We start from the raw sequence: 15,654 nt of genomic DNA on the forward strand, positions 1-15,654 counted from the left end.
GGTCTCACTGAGTTGCTTAGCACCTCACTTTTTCTAAGAATGGCTTTGAACTCGCGATCCTCCTGTCTCAGCCTCCAGAGCCACTGGAATTATAGGCATGTGCCACTGACGAAAAGACTCCATTTCTTAATGGCAAATCAGAAATAAGTGCATGAGCACAAACTTACTAGAGCTGAACTTATTTTTTCAGGGCAAAGACTCATTCTAATGGTTTACACTTTTTTCAAACTGCTCAGTGGGCAAGGGATTTTACTTTGAAGTGATGGAATTATTCTGAAACTACATAAGATAGTATATTCAACATTGGGAATATACTAAATATCATTGAAGCATTCCATTTTGAATGGTTAGTTTTTTTAAAAAAAAAAGTATTTTCAACAGGAATGAGGGAAATATATTTCTAGTGAACATTATTAGGGGTTAGAATGTAAATAGTAAAGGTTTGCTGGTCCACATTTGTAAAAATAGGAAATGTGGACCAGAAAAGTGGAAGGAGCCCAAGACTTCCACCTCTCACACCCAACCATGCTTCTAGTTTGTATGATTTTTAAACTAGTACCTTAATTTCTCTGAAGCAAAACCAGGCTAAAAAGATCTCAAAGGAAAAATATTTAATAGAGAGAGAGAGCCAATATCACCCTTTTAAACAAAGAGGGTAAACTGCAAGTTTTAACAAACTCTGGTGGTGCCTTTTTTCAACTAATAAACAGTGCATTAAGTATAAAATAAAAATATCATGCATCATTAACCTATAAATAAAAATTGTACTTCTTTTCCTATAAATAACATGAGTTTAAAAACACCTCTGGTTTCAAGGTTCTAAAAAGTATACAAATCTAAAAGAATCTTATTCTGTTCTTGAATTTGCCTGGAAATAGAAGCTAAATCCTCATATCTTTTGGTATTTTTTTAAGTATAGGTTGTTATAGAAATGTTTTAGCAAATAACACCTTAGCTATTATTAATTAGGTTAGAAGGCCTCTCCTCTTCCAATGTAGTTCTATCTCCTAGGTGGTTTTAAAAAGGGAGTATAGCGTGATTACACAAACTTTTTAAAACTAAAATCAGCAGTGCCTTCATGTTAACACGGTGATCAAGGTTACTAGTTTGGGAACTCCCATCCGTTGTCTTCAAAAGAGTGACAGACATTAGACAGCTATAGCCAATGAAGCAGCAATAAAGAAAAGTTCAAAGGGTAACATTTAAATTGCATCAAACTGCTGAGAATATATGAGGTGCTTTTAGAACACTTATCTAGTAAAATTACTGAAACAAGTTAAGCCACTTACAGCTCAAAAGAAAAATTCAGATGACTTGACAGAAGTATTCCACATCAATTAGCAAGATTCTAACTCCACCGATAGATTCAGCAATTGAGTTCTCTTTCTAGCAGTTATCTGTATCAAAATGAAGGCACCAAAACCACAGATGCACATCTTATTTTCCTTTCATATGAATAATCATCACCTGGATGGCACCATCACACCTGCAAACTCAATACTAAAATGAAACATTAATTCCCAATCTTACTTATCTTGGGTTTCCTACTTTTGTTAAGGGCACCCAATCAACTAGATTTGAAATGCTGTAGTTGTCAGACTTGTCACTCAAACTTCACATCCAGTTACAAAGTTTTCATCTGTTCCAAGGCAGCCATTCTATACCAACTTCAATTACCCTCATTATTTTCCTCAAAATACTATTACAACATTTTAATGGATGGATGCATTTCAGTCTCTCTCCACGGTAAAATTGCCAGATTAAAAGACAATCCTAATAATATCCTTCACTGAAGCCACACAGCTAACAGAACAGAGTGGGTATCTTATCTTGTATGCAAGCTTTCCATCAGTGACTCCAACATTCCTCTCCAAACTTACACTCTACTAAGTCACATTCCCTTATCTTTAACTAAATGAACCAGTTATTTCTCATACAAATTTTTAACAGTCCTATTTTGCAAATTCCCTCCAAATGGAATTCTCTTTTCCATTTTCTCATAATCAAATCCTACTTGTTTTCCAGAGACTCTACACAAATACCAGATACCATATACCACATCCCTCTGAGGGCTCTCCTTTATTCCTCTCAGCTAGAAATAATTTCTTGCTCTTCTGCATTACTGAGCCAGGGCTGAGATGTGGCTCAGTGGTAGAATTCTTACCTAATCTGGGCAAGGCCCTTGGTCCAATCCCTAGCACCACAGAAAGGGGAAGGAGAGGGGTCATCTGAATTCCTAGTCCATTTCATCTCTTGGGTACTCATCTTTAATTTTTTGAAGCACATGCTATCATCTCCCCTAAGAGAATAAGGCTCTGAAAGGCAAAGGTCTATGTATACTTTATCCCCCAATATAACCAGCACAGGGCTTAATAAGGGCTCACAAATTAGGATAAATTAATAAGGGTACTCTTGAAGAAAAAAAACAGAAATACATCAAAAATACTTTAAAGGTGCATAGTACTCCAAAGAAAAGCTGAAATTCCAACTACAGCACTACAACAATGGCATCCTTTACCAAGTAACAGATTGCAATAAAACTATTAAGTGCCAGGCACTGTTTTACCAATGCTTAGAAACTGCAGAAAACAAACTCCTCATGGAGCTTATACTCAAGTGGAGGGGAAAAGGTAACAAAATAAGAAAAATCTATTATAAATTAAATAGTTTAAGTGATATGGACAAAAAAGGGACTATCAAGAGCCAGAAATAGAGGAACTGCCATTTTAATAGAGTGGTAAGAGAAGGTATCACTGAGAACGATATATATGCTGGAGCTAAGCAATTATCTGAGAAAGGTATTCCAGGTAGGTTAAACACCAAATGCAAAGGACCTGAGACAGGAATAGGCCTAGCATGTTAAAGGAATAGCAAGAAGGCCATGAATGAACAAAAAGTATGAGAGAAGATGGGAGTCAGAGAGCAAAGAAGGGATCAGATCACAAGAGGATCTGATAGTACTTGGCCTTTTACTCCGAACAAGATGGGGAAATCACCAGATAGTCTTGATCAGAATTGACAAAATCCAAGGTTTGTTGTTGTTGTTGATGTTGTTGTTGTTGTTGTTGTTTGGTACCAGGGATTGAACTCAGGGGCACTTTACCACTAAGTTACATCCCAGTCCAAAAAATTCATTCTTGCTTGAGAATAGTCTATAAGGGGGAAAGAGCCAAAAGTGGCTACTGCAGTAATTCAGACAAGCTGATATAAGCTTAGATCAGTGAAATCATGAAAAATGGCCAGAGTCTGGATATATATTGAAGACACAGCTGGCATGGTTTTGTGGTGGATTAAATGTGGCATGTAATAGAAAGTAAATAAAGGATGATTCCAAGTTTTGACCTGAGCAACTATAAGATGAAGTTGCTACTTAACTGTGATTTGGAAGACTGTTAAAAGGGGCAATAAAAAGACATAATAGGGTAAAGATTAGGAGTTCAGTGTGTACAAAAGGCCAACCATGTAACACATCTGTAATGCCAGCAATTTGGGAGGCTGAGTCAGGAGAATTTCAAGTTTGAGTCCAGTCTCAGCAACTTAGTGAGACCCTGCCTCAAATTTTAAAAAGCAAAAAAGACTGAGGATGCTGGGGATCCTCATGGTAAAGCATCTCTGGGTTCAATGCCCAGTACAAAAAAAGAGAGAGAGAGAGAGAGAGAGACATAACTCAACCGAAGTGATAACAATATAAACAGACAAAATAAGTTTGCATACACTGAGGCAATGAGAAGAGTGTCATATCTGTCACCTGAATAATTATTCAATGCCTTTAATGATAAGATGCAACCCTGATTTCAATTTGTGAAAAATGCTATCTTAAAAACAAATGACTGAGGCCTAGCAGCTAGGGAGGTGGAGGCAGGAAGTCCAGAGTTCAAAGCCTGCCTCAGCTAATCAATTCAGTGAGACCCTGTCTCTAATAAAATACAAAACAGGGCTGGGGATGTGGCTCAGAGGTCGAGTGCCCCTGAGTTGAATCCCTGATACTCAAAGAAAAAAAGACTGGTTTGGGACAAATTCAATGTGAATACCAACAAAATATATAAGAGGGAGATGTAATTTCTTAGAGTAGGATAGCCTGGAGTTCCAGGATAGGGGGGGAAATGTCAGAGTCATCAACACATACATGGTATTTTTTTAATTGGAAGAGAGCACCAACAGAATGAGAATAAAGAGAAGAGACCCCTAGGGTGGTTCAATATTAAGAGGCAGGAGTGTCAGGCACAGTGACGCATACCTATATTCTCAGGTTCTCAGGAGGCTAACACAGGAGGATCAGAAGTGGAGGCCAGCCTTGGCATCTTAGTGACCCTGTATCAAAATCTTAAAACTAAATAAATGCAGGGGCTGAGGATGTGGCTCAAGTGGTAGCACGCTCGCCTTGCATGCGTGCGGCCCAGGTTCGATCCTCGGCACCACATACAAACAAAGATGTTGTGTCCGCCGAAAACTAAAATAAATAAATAAATAAATACTAAAAAAAAAAGGAAAAAAAACTAAATAAATGCAAAGATCTGGGGCTATAGCTCTATTCTAAGGTACCCATGGGTTCAAAGGGGGCAGAGATAAAGAATGAAGAAGAACCAACAAAGCAGACTGAGAAAAGGTACACAAAAACAAGCAGTGTGGCATCCTATAAACCAAAGCAGAAAAGTGTTTCAAGAAGGAAGCGAAATGTTTCCACAGATGAATTAAGCTTCATGATTTTGATAAGAGCAGTTTTATCAGAGTAATAAGAGCTATAATTCTCACTAGAGCATGTTCAGGAAAGAATAGGCGATCTGCAGTTGAGTAGAAATAACTTTTTCAAAAAGTTTTGCAACAAAGAAAAGCAGAGAAATTGGGTAGTAGCTAGAAGAGACAGTGTAATCAAGAAAGAGCTGTTAAAAATACACACACAGGGCTGGGTTTGTATAGCTCAGTGGTAGAGCGCTTGCCGTGCACGAGTGAGGCCCTGGGTTCAATCCTCAGCACCAGATAGATAGATAGATAGATAGATAGATGATAGATAGATATTGTGTCCATTTACAACTAAAAAAATTTTTAAAAATACACATATAGAAATACAGTGTGTGCTGAAATGGAATGAGTGTTATATAGAAAAATAATGATGTTTCAGGAAAGAGAATAAACACTTTAATTTTTATTCTCTAAATTTATTGAAATTTAGAGAATTTCACTGGAAGACTCAAATAGCCCAATGAAGGTAAAATTTAAATAGGCTAAGTGGATAATAATTCCAGAATACTATTACCTTTGCAATACTAAAGAAGGGTAATTCACATGCCATAGGAGGTTCTGAAGAGAGCCTGGGCTACTTGCTGAGAACATTTGTGTCAAGCAGTTTGCATATTATTTCATTTAAGCTCAAAATAACTTGATAAGGCATTGTATCTACAGTTACAGATAAGAAACCAGAAGCTCAGAGGCACAAGTAATATGCTTAATGCACAAAGCACAGTGGTAGAGCTATGTTTCAAATCCAGGTCCTTCTGTGTACAGGATAAAAAATTATTGTTAATTGGGTGGGAAGTTAAGAGTTTTTCTGGTTCTTACTGGTTAGAAATACGTGCAAAAGTATTAATGGATGAAAGTGTGTATGCACATCACAAACACTAAAAAAACAAAGTAAATGTAATCAAAAAATGTAGGGGCTGGGGATGTGGCTCAAGCGGTAGCGCGCTCGCCTGGCATGCGTGCGGCCCGGGTTCGATCCTCAGCACCACATACAAACAAAGATGTTGTGTCCGCCGAAAACTAAAAAATAAATATTTAAAAAAAAAAATGTAATAATGAGTGAAGGACCATGAAATTAGGGCAGCAAAATGCTGTTAACAACTGTTGAAGCTGGTTGATGATATGTGGAAATGCATAGTACTGTGGGGTATGGTGACACGGCCTATAATCCCAGAAGCTCAGGAGGATCATGAGTTCAAACCCAGCCTCAGCAAAAGCGAAGTGCTAAGCAACTCAATGAGACCCTGTTTCTAAATCAAATACAAAATACGAATGGGGATGTGGCTCCCTGGTCGAGTGCTCCTGAGTTCAATCTCTGGTACCCACCCGCAAAAAATGCAGGATACTATTCCCTTTTATGTACATTCCAAGACATTCTGAGTCATATTTCTACATCCCTTCAAAAACTGCCCTCAATTCTGCTCAATCCTCCCTTTGAAAGCAATGTTATATGCTTTGCAATTTACAATTTTTTTCTTTAATCCTCACTTTACACATTAGAGGTTTTATTCCAATTTTGGACATGAGAAAAGAGAGACAACTAAAAAACGCTAGGATCTGACCTCAAAGCCACATTTTCTAGTGTCAAAACCATTCTTCTTCTAACACACCAATCAAAGTCACACACCAGGTGCTCAGGGCAAACTCATAAAGACAGTCCACCCAGTGTCAGCCTTTTTCTTAGGTTCATTACTATTTCCATAACCCTGGGATCCTGAGCTTTGTAACAGGGCTAAGGATTATCCCACACAGTCCTTGAATACATTCACTGAAAGAAGCAAACTTGCTCAACCAATCAACCTTCCTCAATAAAGCAAGGTCTAACAGGAATTTTTTATACACAATTTCTGAAAGTGTAATCTGAAAGCCTGTCTCTCTTTGCTCTAGAGTCAATTCCTTGTGCCTCCATTTTTCCAAATGTAATTATCTGCTATTCTTCTATATTATGTAGCTATTATAGAGACCAAAGTCCAGGTATATGAACTGAGTTCTACAAATAAAGGACATCACTAAACATAAAACTCACCAATTTCAAAAGTTAATTTTGTATAATTCCACAATATTTACCCAAAGCTGGCAGATTAGAAAACATCACAATACTCTAAGATATCATCTTTTTAAAAAACCTCATTAGTAATATGTTTAATATCTGTTCTTCCATGCTAACCATAACATTTTAAGTTTATTCATAGCCTACTTCAAAAACAACTGAAAACATGCACACCACAGGCATGTTTCAGATGTTTATTCTCTCTGGCTGCTAATCTACATCAAAACTCTAATACCTTTTCCTCCTGTTCATTAGCTTTGCCAACCAAAATTGAGTTATCTATCCAGAGTTATTTAATTCAACAACTATCCACTCCCAAAACTTCATTAGGTTAAAATGTAGGCAGGCTAAGCTGTACAGAAGCCTAACATTAGATGCGATGTTAGATGAGTTACAATTTACTCGAATTTGTAAAATCTTAAGAATGAAATGCTTCTGTTTTAACTTTGAAAATTAACCACTTCTTTATTAGGTCACTACAAAGGTGTTTTCACACTCGCCTCTACCCACCTACACCACCACCCTTCCCCCAGTACTAGGATTTGAACCCAAGGATGTTCTACCACTGAGCCATATCCCCAGCCTGTTTTTCTTTTATTTGCAATCCCCTGCCTCAGCCTCCCAAGGAGCTGGTATATGTCACTACACCTGGCACACAGTTATCCATTGTGCCAATGGCCCGAGCTTCTGGCACCTAGTTATCTTAAAACATACCGATTTTCAGTTAGGCTTGACTAAACCAAAGACTTCATTTTCATTTTAAGAACCAATCTATCAGTCAGGCACAGTGGTGCATGCCTATAATCCCAGTGGCTCAGAAGACTGAGGGAGGTGGATCACGAATTCAAGGCCAGCTTCAGCAAAAGCAAGGCACTAAGCAACTCAGTGAGACCCTGTCTCTAAGTAAAATATGAAATAGGGCTGGGGATGTTGCTCAGTGGTTGAATGTCCGAAGAGTTCAATTTCCAATTTTTTTTTTTAACACACACACAAAAAAAATCTATCTAGGGTTGGGCTTGTGGCTCAGTAGTAGAGAGCGTTTGACTGGCCATGTGTGAGGCACTGGGTTCGATTCTCAGCATCACATATAAATAAATAAATAAAGGTCCATTGAAAAAAAAATTAAAAAAAAAAAAGAACCAATCTATCTAGAGAAGGATCTCTTCTTTACTCAATAAAATACTACTGAGCATTAAGAAATCTTAAGCTTGGCACAAACATGTTTCTGAGTCTAAATGCCAATGCATGCTTTGAGTTAAACCGGCAAAATAAGCTTAGTAAAAGAGGCATACTTAAAAAAAAAAATCTAGAGACACCTTTATTACTAGAATATTACTAGTTGCTGTATATGTCAACAGAACTAACTTGGTAATATTAAATTCATAAACAAAATGCTGATCTGCCCAATAGAACTTTGTGAAAAATCTTAGCACCTGGAAAACTGCAGAGAACAGGAAATTCTGCAGGTACAGTAACAAACTACATCTTATCCATGACCTAGAAATGCCTGAGAATTTATTACACAACCTGCTGCAGAATTCTCACTTTTCAAATGGAAATGAACCATGAAGTCACACAATGCAACGCTCTGTTTTTATTATTGATATAATCAACTATAACCTTTCAAGTTGTGCTAAAGTTAACTAAAGAAAGCAGATGTTTTACATAGTGTTGGTTATGTCAGAAGTTAGAGAATTTGAATATCAAATAATTAGATTTTAGAACAGCTTCATTCACTCAGCCACACACACGTATGCAGAATTTTTCATGAGGTAGGCACTATACTTCTCAAATATGGTGCACTTAAATGACTCTTAGGAAAAGAAATAATTCAAATTAGGCAGAAACTGACAAATCAGGTCATTTGGACACCTTACTATTCCATGCAAGAACCAAAAGCTAGATTAAAGATTAACAGACTTTTCAGGCTCAAATAATTTATCTATATCACCATTAATCTAGCCTCATTATTTTACTGGCTTTTTATACATACACACACACACACACACACACACACACACCTTTATTTTGTTGTGTGTGGGGGTTTTTTTTGTTTTGTTTTGTTTTGGTTGTTGTTGTTGTTTATGATGCTGAGGATCAAACCCAGTGCCTCACACATGTGAGGCAAGCACTATACCACTGAGCCACAACCCCAGCCCTTAACTGGCTTTTTGTTTTTTTGTTTGGTTGGGTTTGTTTTTGTTTTTTTGGTACTGGGGATTGGACCCAGGGGTGCTTTACCATTGAGCTATATCCCCAGCTCTTTTTATTTTGAGACAGGGTCTTGCTAAATTGCTTAGGGCCTCTCTAAATCGCTGAAGCTAGCCTCAAACTTGAGATCTCCCTACATCAGTCTCCTGAGTCAGTGGGATTACAGGTGCATGCCACCACACCCAGTCCTACTTTCTTTGTTATAACTGACATAAAAATTTAACTTACGTATCTCAAGAAACAGTTTTCTAAAATTAAAGTGAAGTATGAAGATACCTGTGGTTACCTACCACAGTTTTTCCACAGCTAAAGAAATTTTGGAAAACAACCAATCTTTTGATAAAAGGACCTGTGCAAAACAAAAGAAAACAGAAGAGCAATAAGATGGGTAATTAGGGCCAAACATGTTACATAAGACAGTAAACTAAATAGTTTTGTTCAGCATATTAGGTCATAATTCTTGATTAATTTTTTTAGTTAAAGATCACACATGTTATATGATTTTTATACCAAAGAGATACTTGCTTCAGTATTATAAAAATAATTTTCTTATCTATTCTGAAAGTTGCAATTTTTAAAATGTATAAAAATAAACTTATTAAAAGAAAAAAAGACAGTAAACTATTATATTAGATCAGCTATCACAATGAAACTACTAGTCAGAGCTGGGTGTTACCAAGCTCAAGGCAAATTAATGTCTAATAAAACAACTTACTATTTACATTTTTGCAACGTCAGTCATGACTAGCATCTGGTGGCTCCTTATAACTAGTAAACCAAACATAATATTGAAAACCCCATCCTGTGACTCAGTGGTAGAGCACTTGCCTACCATGTGTGAGGCACTGGGTTAGATTCTCAGCACCACATAAAAATAAATAAAGGATGGGGGCTGGGGTTGTGGCTCAGCGGTAGAGCGCTTGCCTAGCATATGCAAGGCGCTGGGTTCAACCTCAGCACCACATAAATAAATAGATAAAATAAAGGGTATAAATAAATAAATAAAGGCCCACCAAAAACTTATAAAATGTTTTTTAAAAAGAGAAAGAAAGAAAAGAAAAACCCATTAAAAAAATCATTCCTCATCAAACACAGTATACCCTGTCAATGAACTTGGAGATATCCAATGATGGGGGATGATTTGATAACTAAAATTTTTAAAAAAGGAAAAAGTATTCAATAAATCAGAAAAAGGGGGGCTGGGGATGTGGCTCAAGTGGTAGCGCGCTCGCCTGGCATGCGTGCGGCCCGGGTTCGATCCTCAGCACCACATACAAAGATTTATGTCCGCCGAGAACTAAAAAATAAATATTAAAAAAATTCTCTCTCTCTCTCTCTCTCTAAAAAAAAAAAAAAGAAGTGTGATAATGTGGCTTTTAAAAAAAATAAAATAAAAAAATAAATCAGAAAAAGGGAGCTTAATGTCTCTGATAGAAGCAACAGCTCTATTTTTCTGTTCATACCACTGAGAATCAATTCTCTGCAAAATATATATGAACTATATATTTATTATTCCTAATTTAAGAATTGAATTCACTGTCTCTGCAAATCATGTCTAGAAACGTTCATGAGCTTACAACTAGAACTCAGAATGTCTCCCACAAACTTCTGCTGGGGCTGAAGAATTCAAATCAACACCAACACCTAGCTGCAGTTATTCCTGCAGTTATTAAGCCAGGAAAGGTAAGTACATGATAAACCATGAACAAACTTCAATTTGCAGACATCTATGATGTTCAAAGTCTCATTTCTAACAAAGTTTCTCACAACAAATCACTCCACCTAATGGCAAATTTTGAAGCACTAATTAATATCTGACCTGTCTAAAGGCTGCAGGGCTGGGATAGAGAGGTAAAGAAATGGACATCTATCCCTATATTTACATAGTTCCGAAAAGACATAAACTTGTTTTATATAAACCATCTCACTACCTTGGGAGGTAGATAAAGAGTCAGGTTTCTGGAGAGAGAAATAAGAACAAAGGGATTAAGTGTCTTGTCCAGCAAGTTACAGTAAAAATAAAACTAGAACCCAGTTATTTATCCTACAAAATCTAAATAACCTGCCTTCCTTAGTTCATAAACTCAGTATAATATTTTAAAGTGCCTGAAAATTACCTCAAGCTAACAATACATATAATCAGAACACTAAACCAAAATTGAGTATTTTGAGCAAGAAAGTACTGCTTAACCCAAATCAATAAGATGAACAAAATGGACTTAAAATACACAAGAAAAAAACAATGTCCATATTAGAGAGAATTTCCAAAGGTCTCTATTTATCTTATATCCTACTGTTCAAATTCTCTGCCAAAGAGCAAAAAGGGACCAGATATGCTACCTATAATTATATTCTAAAAATATATCAAATCTCAAATACTCCAAGAGTTCCAATCAACAGTATACTACACTCAAAAACCTTTTCCTCCAAAAATGATAGAGCAATGCATTATTTTGCTGCCTACACGGCACATTTCATGACAAAATTCAGATTTTTAAAAATCATTACCTTCACAGATTACTTAAAATTTTGCTCAATCCTTGTTATGTTTAGGCAAGATTCCTATTTCCACTCAAATATTCTTTGAACATGCAAAGGCTGCATTAAGATACTTCCTAAATTGACAAAAGAAGAAAACTAATCAACCCGGAAAACTCCCAAATTTCCAAAGCAGACAATTTGTATGAAGTCAGAGTAGCTACCATAATACTATGCTGTATGAAGCCCACAGAGTAACAACTGAGGTTACTTCTGCAACATGATGAAATTTACTTTTTAGCAAAAATCTGACTAGACTTAATTTTCAACTGTCAAAAGAGAAGTTGTTTTCCAAGATTTTAGGAACCCTGCTTACTGAAGCAATCTCAGAGCACTTTGCTTAATCCTTTCAAATCCCAAAGAATTTAACACAAGCCACAGAACACTGAAATGTCTATGCTCAAACTCCTAAAGGTTACTTTCCATGTGTCTGGCAAGCTGACAGCCATATGTACATCCAGCCTGAGGTGTCTTTTCTCAACAAAGCTAAAACCATGCTCTGCAACACAAATCTAAATACCAGGGAATCCAGAAACCTCCAACTAAATTTTACTTTGGGAGAAAAAGTCAACGACCCAGTAGCATTTATTCACCCTTTGAAAGAGTCAAAAGGCTCCATTTCTGCCACTTCAGGAGAAAGTGTATATTCCTTCAGTCAGCCTGTAGTATGAGACTCAGATATTACATCACCCGATGCCTAAATACTGCCCCATTACCCAGAAAGCACCAGGATTATCTGATAAACTGCACCAAGGTATCCCTTCCTCCCTCTCTTATACACAGCCCTTGAATGTTATTGCCCCTGAACTCTCTCTTGCAGCTTCACAAAGACATATGCCCTGCATCTGCTGCAATCCCATTTCCATTCACTTTTGGTGCACTCCTCATGACCTTCTATGGCTCTTCTATCTGTCCACCCATCAGACAATTATGCTAGGAGGATACATACCACACACCTCCTCCAAACTTCAATGGGGCATTCGACTCTCCCTAACCCATTCCCCATCTGCTGGTCATAAAAAAAAAAAAAAAAAAATCAGTTTTCATGATCTCCCCAATTGTAGTAGCATAAACTTTGAAATATATATATATATGTAGTTTGATGCCCTCTGTTTTCTATTTACAACATTCTAGGATCCATATTCCCTGTCCCCTCGTTCTCAATTTCCAGTTTCTCTGAGTTTAAATGTAATGCTCTCTTTAGTTGGTTGTTTGCTGCCCCCAACTTCTGCACTCAGCCTTTCCTTATACTTTTAGTGACTTAAAAATTTTGGACCTTTCAAACTCTCAAGACTCATCCAGTCTCTCCCCACACTTCTATACCTTGGACTTCTGTACTCTCAAAAGCAACCTATTTTCCTAACTCTCTCCAACCTAAATAGTTATTTTCTGTCCTAAACCTGGACATCCTACTTCCCCCACCACCACCCCAATCCCATACACCTTGTCTAATCACAGACATGCCCACACACATAACTACCTCACCCCCCCCCCTTTTTCTATTAAAAGGTACTATGAATTCCTTTATACCCTCTACCCCAAAACATCCTGTCTTCTCCACTTCCTTCCCACTGTTCCCTGCCTACTCCCTTCTCCATTATGGTGCCCCAAACCAAACCCTCCCTCCACCTATGATACTCCAGACCTGTACACCTTCCCTTCAACCTGTTCCACCACCATCCCTACTGATTTCCTTCACACATACACACACACACACACACACACACACACACTTCTTTTCTTCCTGCCCCAGAAATATTCCATCTGTCCCATCTCACCTGCCACTCCAAGAACATTTCCCTCCTCCTTTCTGCCACCACCTCACACCCTCTCCATCCTGCCCCACACACCTGTTCCTCCAGTGTCCCCAAGACCTCCAAATTTCCCCTCCTACTGCTCCCCACTTTCATCCATTCTTCCCAAATGAACACCTTCCATCTCACTTCTGCTGCTTGTTAACTGCACCACATACACCCCACCCAGACAACTTCTCTCCATTCAAATCACCCTACCTCATTGTCCCTATTCACTCCCCAAACCCTGAAACTCAGTCCCTGCTCCATTACCCTCCCCCTTTCACCTCATACTCCTTTCCCCTGAGGATCAAACACCTGCCCATCTCCCCTCGAATATCAACCCCCTCCTCTTTCCTCCCTACACACCTCCTGCCCAGCCACTCCTCTCGGGTTTCCTGGGGCCCCTGGGCCTACTCTCGCACACACCTCCTGCCTGAACACCTCCGTTTCTTTCCGCACCACTCGAGACCCCCAGACCCCTCCGGCCCTCCCTGGTTCCTCGCGCTCGGCCTGCCAGCCGCACTTCCCCCTACCGGGACCCCCTCTTCCACCATTCCCCTTCACGCCTCGGGTGGCCTTCCCGGTATCTGCCCCTCACACGCAACGTTAACCTGGCATTGGCTCCTTCCATTTCGAGTCCCCTGTCTCCTCCTTCCACTGCCACCCCGTTCGCCCCTTGCCCTCCCCAAAACCCCTCACAACCTCCTGAACCTCTACACGCTGTCCCCACCCGCCAGAATGTCCTCCATACCTCTCGCACTCGCCCTTGCCCCAAGGACCCCCCAAACCTGCCCGAAGGCCCTCCACCCTCCACTGGGCTGGATCCCTGTACCCGCCACTCTCCTCCAATCTACCCACACCCTCGGCCCGGCCCCCAAGCCTCTCCCCCAGCTCCTGCCCCCAATGTCCTCCAACACCTGCCCGGAGCCCTCCAGCCGACCCAGAGCTCCCGGCGCCCGTCCCCCACGCTGCCCACGCCCTCCGGGTGCTCAGGGCCGGGACCCCATCCCCCGAAGGTGAGGTAGGCTGCCCGCTGCCATTCCCCGAAGCGACAGGGGCAACGCGGCTGCGGCCACAATGCCGGAGCCGCGGGGCCGGGATTGCGCCCTGCTCTCCGCCTCGGCCGCCGCCGCCGCCGCTGCTAAGGACGCACAACAAACAATGCGGGGCCCGGCCGGCACCGCCAACCGCCTCAACCGCCGCCTCAACCGCCGCCCGCCCGGGACGGCCCGCCGAGCAAGCGCCTGCCCCGCCGCAGCCTACCCGCGCCGCCGCGCTCTGCCCGCGCCCGGTCCCCGCTCCCTCTCCGCCGCCGCCGCCACCTCGTCCGCCCGCGTCTCCGGCTCCTCAGCCCAGCGGCGGCGGCTGCGGCGGCTGCTGCCCTGGTGGCGCTCGCGGCTCCGGTCTCCGCTTCGGCGGCGGCGGCGGCGAGCACGTGACGCCGCCGAGCGCACCCATTGGCCGGGCCGGGGGGCGGGCCCGCGGCTGCTGGGGAACGGAAAGCCCGCCCCTCGCTCGCCGCGCGCCCCCTCCACTCGCGCTCTGCCGCACCTGAGAGCGCCGGCCAGCGCCCGCCGTCGCCGGGCCGCGCCGCCGCCTGCGCCAACTGCGCACCTGGGAGCGCGCAAGGAGCACGCGCTGGCGGCGGCCACATGCACCTGTGAACCCGTGCTTACGTAAACTGCGTCCCTGCCTTCCTCCCTGCGCCAGGCCCCTACCCGCTGCAGCACCTGAGTCCTGCTGCGCTGGCAGCGTAACAGCTGGGGAGTGGAGACGGGCTGCGGTGAGAGGCGAGTGAAATGTACGGAAACTTCGTAACTTCCGAACCTGGGAACAGCTCCCGCTGGAGGCGGTGAGCCAGCCTCCCTAGGCCGGGTGCCCCAGTGCGGGACGCTCCCCAACCCCAGCGGCTACGCACACGGAGTAAGCGCCGCATTGCTCCCCGGGTGGAGGAGGGGCAAACCCGAGCTTTGACTTGTTAAAAGATTCGGATCCCCAGCCTCTGTTCCCTGCCCGCTTGCCAGCTGTGTGACCTTGGCCAAGTTATAAACCACTCTGAGCTTCAGTTTCCTCGTCCGGGAAACTAGGACAAGAATTCTGACTTAAGAACTGCTGGGAAGATGGTATAAAACAATAGTTGTGCATTCTCCTGGAACATACCAAGCACTGAACAGAAGTTGCCGCAATCACCTCTTCTACCCCTCCCCCTCTTCTGGACCTCCCCAGGAATGAGTTTGGGCCCAGAATCTCCTTACAGTTGGGTCAGACGTTGGATAACGCTTACCTACACTGTTCCAGGAGCTGTGCTGGAGGAGAAATAAA

General features: G+C 41.5%; 1 protein-coding gene and 1 pseudogene across 10 annotated transcripts in view; both read right to left on the reverse strand.

Moving 5' to 3' along the window:
• Positions 1-13,886, reverse strand: part of LOC124097339 (adiponectin receptor protein 1-like) — a 57,775-nt pseudogene extending 43,889 nt beyond the window's left edge.
• The window catches only part of Strbp (spermatid perinuclear RNA binding protein), a 140,696-nt gene extending 125,971 nt beyond the window's left edge, over positions 1-14,725 (reverse strand). For 7 of the 10 annotated variants that reach the window (XR_009227436.1, XR_009227438.1, XR_009227437.1 and 4 more), the window contains exon 1: positions 14,596-14,725. The gene's annotated coding sequence lies outside the window, so the exon portion shown is untranslated. Of the gene's footprint in view, positions 1-1,289; positions 2,571-9,288; positions 9,348-12,485; positions 12,503-14,595 lie in introns of those variants that run through there. The other 3 variants (XM_058581702.1, XM_058581705.1, XM_058581701.1) reach the window with 3 other exon arrangements.
• Positions 14,726-15,654: the final 929 nt, after the last annotated feature.

The sequence above is a fragment of the Marmota monax genome, unplaced genomic scaffold, assembly GCF_021218885.2.
Source record: "Marmota monax isolate L192 unplaced genomic scaffold, Marmota_monax_Labrador192_F-V1.1 WCK01_AAM20220418_F8-fsc00020, whole genome shotgun sequence".
Taxonomy (NCBI): Eukaryota; Metazoa; Chordata; class Mammalia; order Rodentia; family Sciuridae; genus Marmota; species Marmota monax.